The sequence below is a fragment of the Cryptomeria japonica genome, chromosome 7 (genome assembly GCF_030272615.1).
Source record: "Cryptomeria japonica chromosome 7, Sugi_1.0, whole genome shotgun sequence".
In the NCBI taxonomy this organism is placed as follows: Eukaryota; Viridiplantae; Streptophyta; class Pinopsida; order Cupressales; family Cupressaceae; genus Cryptomeria; species Cryptomeria japonica.
In genome coordinates, this window is record NC_081411.1 from 47,755,637 (window position 1) to 47,768,559 (window position 12,923).

Genomic DNA, 12,923 nt, shown 5'->3' on the forward strand with positions numbered 1-12,923 from the left:
TTTTGGCTATCATTTTGCTAGAGAAGTATGGAATCTGTTTGGTATCTCACTTAAAGCAATTGTTTTATTGTTGAAGAGATGGTATTTGGTTATATTAAAGGCGGCAAGAAACATGCTAATCTATTTTGGTCTTCTCTCTCTTTGGAAATTATGTGGATCATCTGGAAATTTACGAATGATGATGTGTTGAATGGTAAGAGTAGGAACCTCACTGAGTTTCTTAGGAGACTCATCCGATACCTTGTTGTTAATGTAGGTCACAGTCATTCTAAGACTAGAGGAGGACAAATTTGACAGGTGGTTAAAGAATGGATCCACTCTAGTTTTCATAAGGGAGCTCTCGCATGGATTCACCTGGGATCGCATGGGAAGCAATAAGACTCACTTTGAGCAAGGGCTAATGAGGTTCATGCAAGAGATGGAGGCACAACAGCATAGAGAAGACTTCATTGAGCTAGAGCTGGAAGGAATGCCCTCCCACCCCTACAGAGAACAGTTCACTGACGGAAATGTGCTGGTTTGGAGCGATGGAGAACTAGGTTGGATTGCTTGGCTCCCCCCTGTGGGCGACAACAACGACCTTGGTTCCTCCTTTGTGTTCAATTAGTTGCACCCCCTGAGATGCTTTATCATGACTATCATTTTGTATGTAATTTTGTAATTTCAGCTCTTATGTAAATCACTGTATATCATGGACTGAGTTGTTATTTGATATAGCTCTTGATCTTAGGTGTTAACTCTTTAATCAGCTGAAAGGTTCTCAGCCCGAACTCTCGATTTTTGTAACTCATGTTTATATGATGCTTAATACAAAAAAAGTATGGTTTATAATAAATATAAATATAAATATAAATTTAACAAAAACATAAATAGTATCTTAGAAAAATAAACATTGAAAAAAAAATTCATATAAAAAAAAAAAACTATTAGATAACTTGTAATAAAAAATATGTTAAAATCGGAAATTTGAAAGAAAAAGCCAAAAATGGACAAGAATTTTTATTTAGATAAAATTCCAACATGGACATTTTTTTTGAAGGCGAAAAAGAAAACAAACCATATTTTAAGAGATTATTCATGGAAAATGGAAAATGTAGCGTAAGCGTGTCTGTCTTTTGTCTAGCGCAAAGGACTAAAGAAAATAATTGACTTGCATTCAGTCGGAAAGAATAATTAGAAAGAACAAACTTGCATTAGGTGGTAAAGAGTAATTAGAAAAAAAATAAAAAAGAGATAGTGAGTGAATCCAATGGTATGAGTGCATGTCAAATATTTTCTTTGTTTGACGGTGCGTAGAGAAAGAACATAGTGATTTCTATGCGCTATCATTTTTGGTTTATTTGTTTGATTCCCTAGTGTTTCATTGAATGTGATGCCTTCTACAGATATTTTTAATTTTTAACATTTTACAGGTTAAGGAGACTATATTATTAATTGTGAAGATGCAAAATAACAAGTCTCGGAAAATGAGTGAAATTTTATAATATTCTTCTATTTTGATTCCTAAATTCTAATTAATTCTAAAGGAATTATAAACTATTTTTAATGTATCTATTCCAATTTAAACAAGGGACACAAAGAATCATGTTCCTCTCATTAGGTTAGTATAGATAAAAGTAGAGTTGGAGAGAGAGAGGGGGATATATGCAGCACTATGATAAAAAGATAGATATATAGGGATATAAGCAGATAGAGAGAAGAGGAGAGATAGATTGGATACTCCTTTGTTGTAGTTTTAATACTTGAATGTGGAAAATGGGTGTTACTAGATTATAAATAAATATTATTGTTAATGAGTATTAGTTTAAGATTAACAATTAGTATAAATTTATTGTAATTAATTTTGAATGATTAAATTTTTAATTCATACTTTAACTTAAATTATAAATTTATTACAATGTGGTCTGTGAATGGGCATCATCAGGTGAGTCCAAGTAGTGATAGGCAAGTGAAGGAAGTATGGTGTAAGCTAGAGGAAGGATGGATTTAAATAGATTTTGATAGGGCTATGAAAGGCAACCTGGGACCTTCAGGCATAGGGTTTATGGCACTAGATTGGCAAGGTAATATATTGGCATTTGGAGCACAATGGGTTGAAGATAGAACGAACAACATAGCGTAGGCAATGGCAGTATTAAATGCAATTTGTTTTGGGAAAAATCTGGGCTTTTCCAAGTTCAACTTGGAAGGTGATTCATTAATCATAGTAAATGCAATTATATCAGAGGTTTGTTAGGCATGGAATTTGAAAAAGATGATCTATGCTATCTGAAGTGAGTTGAAATTGGTATGACATTATAGAGTGGGCCATGTAAGGTGATCCACAAATGACGTAGCAAACACCTTGTCAAAGTGGGCGGTTGGTTTCGAGTGAATCGGGGAGGTACGAACTGAATATTTTTGCATCATTCCCCTTGACAATTTTTGAGGAGGCTCTTAGTCTAATAGTAATGACATTTATGAAGATGTAAGGTGAGTAATATTTTGATGTGATTTTTCTTGCGCGAGTGGAAATATATTGGCAGCTTGGGTGTACCGTGTCATTCTCAAAATTTTCTACTACAATCTTCGGTGGTGGTGACATAATGAAGGCTAATTCTCCTCTTTATATAGACATACCCCATATTGCCTCTATGGGTTAGTTTCACCGCTCAAAATGAAGCGGCTCTTCAAATTGAAAGATGATGAATTCATTTAGTTGATGGAGATGTTACTGGGAGAATTTTTTCTAGAGGAAAAGAACAGGTATCGATCAAATATGGATGTGGTTACTATGGTTGTTGCATGAGGTTTGGAATTGGGGGATTCTACAAATAATGTATTGTGGGTGATGCGGTCAATTATTGATGATGAGTGGTTGGTGGGTTTGGATTCGGTGCTTGAATAGGCAAATCTAGGGGTGGGATTTGTTTATCTAGTGATGGTGGAGCTGCATGAGCTTTTCCCATTCATGTGATGCCCAATGGGCTTCAGCAGGGATGAACGCCATGTAGAGTCCCTCATTGCTTGGGACTCTTTGAAGAGCCTCCTTCAATAAAGGGAACAAATGGGTGGTGGGATGTTGGTGATTGTGGATGGTGTGGGTGGCAACAATGGTGAGAGGTGAAGGAGGAGGCAGTGAGGAAGAAGGGCATGAGTGCAGTAAGTGGTGAGAAAACATGGATGGACTCAATGGCATCTACTCTACATGATTTCCTCTATATTTCTATGTATATTTTGGTTTTTATTAAAACATTTAATGCTTGTTGGGTCTATTTCTCTCTATTTGTAAACAAAATTTTGGTATGGAAGTTGCTCGGGTGGTAAATTTTTTGTAATTTTTTTGTAATAGCAATGTTTCAGTTTGATTGAATGCAAATTCTTTTTATCAAACCTAATGACTACAAAGAAAGAATGTCCCTCTGACATTGGCTGGCATCCCTCCCAAAATACCCATGGGTCATGGTTGGAGACTTTAACATGACTGAACACTAAGATGACAAGACTGGGGGTCTTCCTTTTGAATGGAAGAGTCTAGAAAAACATCACTAGGATAGGTTTAAACAACTACAGTTGTTTGACCCCCTTGAGGGCGCAAAATCTGATACCTCTACCCTATGGTACACTTGGTGCAATTTTCAGCAAGGCCCTAATCAAATCTACTCCAGGTTAGATAGGTTCTATGCTAATAATGACTTCTTCTCCTTTTACCCTAACCACTTGGGGAATGCAGTGGTTGTCTTACCACTAACTCTATCTGACCATTTTCCTATCCTAGCTATCATTAATACTAGAAACTCCATCTCCAACAACACTTCTTGCAATAATAAGTTTATACTCAACACGTCCCTACTCAAAGACAAGGATGTCCTAATTGCCACTAAGATGGTTAGGCTCTTCAACATGTAGCCTTAGCATCCCCAATCCCACACTCTCAGATGGAAGAGGAACATCTCCTCCTTGCAGAAAATATTCCAAACTATTGGCCAGAAGAAAGCCAAGGATTTTAGATCTCTAGAAAAAAATCTCACTCATAGACTCCATTCTTTGGAACAAGAAATCCAATTACAACCCTCCTCCCCTACCTTGGTTGAATGGGTCTCTTAGGCTAGAGACATCCTCAAAAAACATCAACAGGTCAAAATCAGGGGTGCCTTCATTAGAGCCCATAATCACTGGCTCAAATTTGGAGATAAAGGCTCCAAAACTTTCTTTAACCTTCTTAAACAAAAGAAGACTAGAGAAAAAATTGATAGAATAACGGTAGAGGACAAGGAACTCCTCAATATCAATGATATCAAAGATGCCTTCGAAATGTTTTATAAGACTCTTTTTACTTCAGAGGATAATGAAGCTTCGAAAGATGCTAGAAATAAATGTAGTAGCATTATCCCAAAAAGAATCTCTAAGAATGAAGCTCTCCTCCTCAAGGCTAGGATCTCTATGCAAGAAATTACTGATGCCATTAAGGCTCTCAAGGATAATAAGGCCCCAAGCCCTGATGGACTTCCTGTTGAATTCTACAAAACCAATATTGAGTGGATCACTAATGACCTTTATGACATATACAATGAAGCACTTGGTACTCACACCCTAGGGGAGTTCATCAATAGGGGTATTGTTAGACTTATCCCAAAAGAAGGGGACAAAGCCCTCATTAAAAACAAGAGGCCAATTATCCTCCTTAACGTCTCATATAAAATCCTAGCCAAAGCCTTAGCTTCCCGCCTTCAGAAGATTCTTCCCAAGTTCATCTTCTCTACCCAAATTGGATTCATTAAAGGCAAGTATATCTTGGAAAACCTTGTCACTAGTTGGGAATCTATGGAATGGGCCAGAACCTCTAACCAAGACTCCACCATGTTCCTTGTCAACTTTGAGAAAGCCTATGATAGGGTGGAATGGGACTTCATCCTTATGATGCTCAAAGCCCTTTGGTTTCCCTAGCGAATTCTGTGATTATGTTTGAATCCTCCTCAAATATGCTTCCACCCTGATTGAAGTCAATGGGACTCTTTTCCAGCCTATTCCTCTCTCTAGATCCATTAGGCAGGACTGCCCTCTTTCCCTTGCTCTATTTGTTATTGCATTGGATGCCTTATTCCATCTACTTAGAGATGACACCCTATCTCCTAGAGTTCATGGCATTAAGATGTAAGATGACTCTATATTGCTCAACATTCAGTTTGTCGATGATACCCAGCTCTTCCTGGAGCTCTCTAGGAATAATATTGACTCCCTCAATCAAAAACTTGACACCTTTGGTAGAGCCTCTGGCACCCAGATTTCTAGCTCCAAATCTATTCTGCTTGGGTGGAAAGATAAACCACTAGACTGGCTTCATCAGTTTGGATATTCATGGGGATGACCTAATAAGATAGTAAGATACCTTGGTATCCCCTTCTCTGTATCTCCCTCTCTTAGAGACATGTGGATTTGGGTCAAAGAAAAAATTGATAAAAAGCTTAACAAGTGGAACAATAGGATCCTCTCCCTAGCTGGCAGGATTCAAGTCTGTCAAAAAATCCTCCCTTCTTACAGTATTTACTACTCCTTTGTTTCGATGTTTAGCAACTACCAAGTTTTTGAAATCCAAAAATCTATCTAACGCTTACTATGGTCTGATGGCAAAGGCAAAAGAAAAGCTCATGTGGTCAAATGGACCTGGTGCCACTTAGACAAAAAACTTGGTGGGTTGGGCCTTAAGGATCTCAGAATACAAGGAATCTCCCTCACTGCCAAATGGATATTCCATGCGCTCAAAGGTCAAGAACCTTGGAAGATTCTTGTCAGAAATAACATACAAAATGGTGTCCCCAAGGCTGCCAAATCTTGGAAAGCCCTCCCATTTAGTGATTTGTTTGCAGGTGGTTTCTCTGTGTCTGTCCAAGGCACCTGGGTGTTTAAGTCCATCTAGAAATATTGGGAGCATGGGCGTAGACTTATTGACAATTCTAGAATTAACTATGATAACACTCTCCATGGTGAAAGATCGATATGGTGGAATCTATATCATAACCCCTTGCCTTAACCCAAGGATGCTTTGCTAGGCACTGCTATAATAAGGGAATTAAATATCTTATGGATATCTTGGAGCATGATAATCTCATCAACTGGGAGAGTCTTAGTAATAAATATGATCTCCCTGCCTTGCATAAGAGGACCTACAATATGATAAAAAATGCATGTGCTACTCTCAATCACCCCAAAAACACTCATGTAGATGCTCATAGATACCTCTCATTCCTATGGAAGGATGGCTCCCCCCTCCCCAAGATCAAAGCCACGTCTATTTACAACTTACTCAACCATGACACCTCGATGATCGATCATGTCAATACGAGCTGATGTATGTTGACCATAACTCCTCTGCATGGCAGAAAACCTTTGAGAAGCTAAGGAAATCTCCCATCCCCCCTAAGATCAAATTCTTCAGGTGGCAACTCATACTGGATAGACTGCCTAATAGAAATAATTCAGCTACTTATGACCTATGCTCTGTTTGTAGGAAGCCTGAGACTGCACGACACATTTTCTTTGACTGCCCTTTTGCTAGAGAGGTTTGGTTAATGTTTAGAATTTCTATCACTGAACATGTCTGTACTCTTGATATAGTTACTAGTTTCATTCATGGGCTTAAGAAGGATGCTAACCTATTCTTGCAAATTCTATCTTCCTTCATACTTTGGTTTATTTGGAAACTTAGAAATGAGGAAAAGTTTCAAGGCAATGATAGGGAACTTACTGGGTTTTTCAAAAAACTAACACATTATAAAATTGTTGTGTGGGTATGCTTTCTGATGAACGTTGAGAGGAATAAACTGCTATGTTTCCTCAAAGACGGCCACACAACCATGTTTATTTATGAAATGCAAGATGGATATGAATGGGCTAGGATCACAGAGAATCAAAATACCTTCGATGATGCATTGAAGAAATTGATCAAGGAACTCCAAGATAACAAAGGTCCTCACTTCAACAAGATAGAGATGTGCACCTAGATCCTATAGCGGAAGAAGGTGGTTTGGATGAAAGGAGCACAACGCTGGACCATGTGGCTGGAGGACCAGGATGAGATTCTACATTAGTGCCTTATGTTGCTAGTAATATATGTATATGTACTCTTCAATGTCTCTTTTTTGTGGTTAGTAGATGATTGAATATGTTACTCAAATAGTCTCTTTGGTTTCACTACTTGGTGCTTGAGGCTCTGCCTCCCTTGACCTCTTTTGTATAAACTCTCTGATTGTCGGTCTCTTGATTTCTAATATAAAAAAAATAAAAAAATATATAATAATAATATTTGAAAAAAATATTAGAATGCTAAAGAAATAAACTACAATATAAATCACATAAAATGTCATTGCATGGATAATTTATTTGTTTACACATAATAGGAGAAGAGATTAAATATTAAAAACATAATTATATGTTTATTTAGCTAAAAATATTTTATTTAATGAAAATATTTTATTTTCCCTCATCATATTATTTTTTATAATTTAATAATCTACTTAAGAGTTATTTTATTTTAATCAATACGTAACACAATTCTTAAATTATTTATATTGAATAAATGTGTCAAAATCTTTATAATAACATAAAACTTCTATTATACAAAAAAAATAGGAAAAAAAAATACCCATTTACATAAATTACATCAAAAAAATAATAATGATGGTACCTAAGATCAATAATAAAAAAAATTATGCACACATTTCAATTTAATATTTTTATTGATAAAATCTAAATATGACTACATTTAAAAAAAAATTATGTATCATTTAAATTAAAAAAAATGCATTAAATTTAATAACTACTAAATTTATTATTTTAATTATAATTAATTAGCACTAAAAAAATTGAAACCACCTCTAATATTATTATAATATTAAAATAAAATGACATGAGGCAAAACATTAATGAATAATGACAAAGAATAAATGAACAAGTACTGAATAGTTTTGCGTAAACGATAAAGTAGGAAAGAGTGGTAGGAATATTCCTTGGTAGAAGAATCAGTGTACAAGTCTAAGACATGTGGAATGTTGATGTATATTAATGATGTACGTGTAATAAATTATGTAATCACTATGTATAATGTGTATTTTAAAAAAAATAAAAAATTCTAGCTACACAAACCAATCAGAACAAAGAAAAATGATATATTTATAATCATGTAAAATAAAAATTAATTTTAGATCAGAGAATTTTTGTTCAAAGTTTTTAATTATATGCATTCAATGGTTGAACTAATTAGCAAAAAAAATTTAATGAATGCAGTAGTATCCTGATGTGGTAGGAAAGTTAATAAAAAAATATTTTTGATTAAGATAAAATGGGTTTTACAGGGACCCGAAACCCAAATTCAAAATACAAAAAGATAAACAGTAGAAAAATAGTCTGAAGCCAATGTCCCAACAATAAAAAAAACAAGGGAAACACCCGATAGAGCTCAACTAATAAATAACATTAAAGCCTAAACCATGCTACCAAAAGGCTAACCAAGAGCTTCCATAAACTCATAATTTTTCTTAATCGTATTTTTGTTGATTTCTTCAATCTTCTCCAAGATGCTCCTTGTGTCACTTTTCTCTTGGTCCCTGCTCTTGGTTCTAGAAAACAGTCTTGTAGATACTTGCATTTCTGATCCCTGCACATTCTTTTCCAATTTTTTTTTTTAGATTTAACAATTGATGGCAGAATGCTACTGAGTAGCTGGGCTTTATGAACAATGATTGTTTCATTCACTTTTTTGAGACCATTGACATTGTTATTCATGCCTTCTTTACAGATATCCACCAAAGCCTTGAGATTACCTTTTAACTCATCCATACCCTTCTCTAACTTGACAATTTTGGCTTCATGTGTAGTTTTCATAACCTTCACATCTTCAGTCAAATTGTGGGCATTTTCATAAGCTTATCGATTTTATTCGGCATGGGGTTCTCATTGAAGGTGTTTAATGATCTCTTTTATTCCCTTTTTGATGAGAAGAACTTCACTAATTACCCGACAGAAACATTTCTCTTGGCTAGATGTGGAATTAGCCAAAAGAGTATCAATATCCACTTCAACATTTTTATTATTTCCGGCATCCATCTAGTCCACATTGAGAGGTATATCCAAATTTATCTCGTCTTCCCCTTTGTCCTATGTATTCACTGCTTTCACCACTTTTTATTTTTTATATCATTTGTTATGGCCCATCTCCTAGGGTTTAGAAGGTGGGGATTTGTACTTTTTAGCTGCAAATCTAGGGTGGGGTTTACTTTTTCTTCTACTATTAGTGTTTGGCGTAGCTTTCTGGAGGGTTCCCTCTTCCTCAGAGGGTGATTACTTTGGGTCATCACTTGACACATTAAGATCACACCAATCCATGGCCATCTCAGCCGACACCACATGTACATTAGGGTCATAGGAGGGTTTAGGGTTGGACTCTATTTTGTGGATTGGAGAAGGTTCAACCCCATTCATTTTAGCATATTGAATGATAAGGAGAATAAGCCCCTCATGTAACACAAGGTTATCATCATTTTAAGCATGTTTAACAAGACCATTCTCTAGAGAAGAAAGAAGATATAACGATAGAGAAATCTTCCTATCATGTCTAAAGCGATTTAAAATAGAAAAATGAGAGGAGAAAATACTTGCATACCGCCCATCTAAGTTAATGTACTGCATGATAATCTCCACCACATTGGCCAACAGGCTCAATAAATATTTTCTATTATATCCCCCATCAACCATCTTCCTCACTCTATCTCATTCACTCCTCTTGCCAAAGAACATAAACAAGGCTTCCTCTTTTGCCTTGTGCTCTTTGTAAAATTTCTTCCCATCCATTGGCAGCTTGGTGATTTTTGCAATCAAAACCTCATTGATTTTGAATTCATCTCCATAATCCTCGAGATGCCTTTATTCCAACCTTCTACAAAACTTTTTGTTTCTTTGGGGTCTTGATCATGTAGCTTTTTCATGTAGGGGGCAAGGCCACCATTTGACATTTCAGTCCACAATTCCTTGTTTAATTCCCAATTATAGCACAAAGTTGCCTCTATTTTATTTTTATCTCCTCCCATACTCAAATTACCTTTTCTGATTATGTTTACTATTTGAGACCTTGTCCCAAACCACAGGACACAAAATCAGGGGGCTAGGAACAATTTGGATGCCCTTGCGTTGTGTTAATTCCTCTTATAACAAAAAGTTGCTTTACTCATTTGAAAGGATGACATCATTAATATTCATCCATTGAGAGAAAGAAAGATTAGCAACATCCCTTCATGTCATCTCACACAAGTATATTGGAAAGGTTTCCCTTTCCATCCACCACTTGATTTTATCATACACCACTCCCAAATTGGCCACATAGTTTGCATGTTGGTTACCTTCCTAATAAACATGAGCAATTCAAATTTCCTCTAGCTTGGGCATGAAATCAAAACAATCCTGGATTAAATATTTGATTGTCCAACTAGGAGGCATCTTTTTAATCAAACAATTAATGATATTAAGGGAATCACTTTCCAACCATATCTTTTTATTCCCTCATCGAATAGCAAGTTGGAGCCCAATGTAAGTTGCATTTGAAACTAATAAAAAATTGTTATGCATTATAAAATATTTATTTTATATGAAATCACAATTATTTTAAATAAAAATATATCATATTTTTCAAAAAATTCTATTTAATTAAACTTCAAATAATATAACTTATGCTTCAAATCAAGCATAACTAAAATAAACCAATTTTTTAGAGTTTATTTAAAATACATTATTTCAATGAGTGCCATAGAATCTTATTAAGATTAAATTAAGCTTTAATTGGTTTTACCTTAGAGTTCTTTATTAAGATAGTGGGTCACCTTAGTGCAATGTCAAAAGTTCTTAGTTTCCAATTTTCTCAGACATCTTTATTCATATTTAACTATACCACGACCTCTTCTTTTCAAAAAGAGTCTTGTAAATAGAACTGGTATGTCACTTGATAGTTACCAATAATAAAATATATCTTATACACCAAGTTGAGGTCTAGCATCACAATAAGCTAACAATCCAACTTTACTACAATGTAGGAACTTATCTAGAAGCATACATTTACAAATGCATCACTTTATCATTATAAAACAACAAGTTGAACCATGATCTTACAAATTTCAAAGATCACTTTTTCAATTCCTTTTTCAAGGAACCCTATGTTTTTTAATAAAAACACACATTTAATTTATTAAATAAACTTTCAAAATTAATAACATGTTTAAGTTGGATGTATACTAAAATAATCTCTAACCGATCACAACAAAATGACCTTATACCTAACCAAACTTGAAATTTGAAAGCCACCCTTGTTTGTAAAATGAAAATTTTATGATAGTTTGGTCATTTTAATATCTTTTATTTTAGGTTTTAAGAAAAATATATAAAAAGAATGTATAATTGAGAAACAATAATAAATTAATAATATATAGAAAAATAGAAATGTTTAATCCACTATTCGTAAAAAAGAAGGGGTCATACTATTCAAACTATCGTTTTGTTGCAATTGTTTGAATGTACTTCACAATAGCCAAAAATTTTCAAAAATGAGGTAAGATACATCAAATATCTTGGAAAAGTAAAGTACAATGGACACATACAAAACAAATTGAAATCGTAACTTCTCATTGTTTCTTTCATAAATTTAAAGATTTGTGTTAGACGCCCTTTAGCAGCAATGTATTACTAATTTTTACAAAAAAAAAATTTGGATGAGTATGTCAAAATTGGACGTGTCTATTCTGGCTCCAAAAGTGACCTATCATATAAATGACATGCATCCAGAGTCCATTGACATACATCCCTCGCATGCCCTCCCATAATGCGATGAGTCACATTCTAGGACCCACCATCAGGCTGATCTGGAGGCATGTTGCCATTTTTCGGTTGACAAAAAGGCTTAACGAATGCACTCAAAGTGTTGACCATTTAGAGTGGCTGGTGTGGGCCCTTCTCACCCATCCACTTCACTATTACCAGTTACCATTTCTATCATCCGTAATCCTGCTCAAAGTTTTATTTTTTCAAACTCTTTTCTCCCGCTCGTAAGCCAAAATGGGAGCTTTCAAACTAAATTAATATTCCCCCCATTATTAGAAAGAAAGTAGTCACTTCGTTTGTGCCATGCAGCCCACGAATCAGCAAAAGCAACTAACACGCTATGTTAGTCGAATTCGCTGTTTCGCGAGGAAAAAGAAATGGTGGCCACGCAATCCGTGAATCAGCGAAAGCGACTAACATGCCATGTTAGTCTAATTCACAAGTTTTGTAGGGCAAAAGAAAATGGCGGCCACGCAACCCATGAATCAGCAAAATCTACTAACACGCTATGTTAGTCAAATTCGTTGTTTCGTAGGGCAAAAGGAAATGGCGACCACGCAGTCCGCGAATCAGTGAAAGTGACTAACACACTATGTTAGTCAAATCTTCCATCAACATGCTATGTGCCTAAACAATGTTCCATGAATCTTCTCTCTCTCTCTCTCTCTCTCTCTCCCATTCTTTCTTTCTTAAGTCTCTGTCCCTCTCTCAGGTGTATCTCTCTCTTATTCTCTCCCTCTCATCCTCTCTATCTCACTCTCCCTTTCTCTCAGGTGTATCTCTCTCTTATTCTCTCCCTCTCCCCTCCCCCTCCCTCTCTCCCTTTCTCATTAACTCTCTTTCTCACTCTCTCCCTCTCTCCCTCTCTCCCTCTCTTTGCACCAATTAGGGTGACCTGCAATGGTTAAATTGAGACACCAAGATCCAAAATCACCAAGAAGGGGAAGTGCACTAACATATTTAAATTGAGACAACCTATGATGCCTTAGGACTCCATATGACATCTTATGTATCGTTACAAGTCATATGGTGTCCTAAGGATTCATATGGTGTCCTATGACCTCGTAGAACACATGCATGGATAC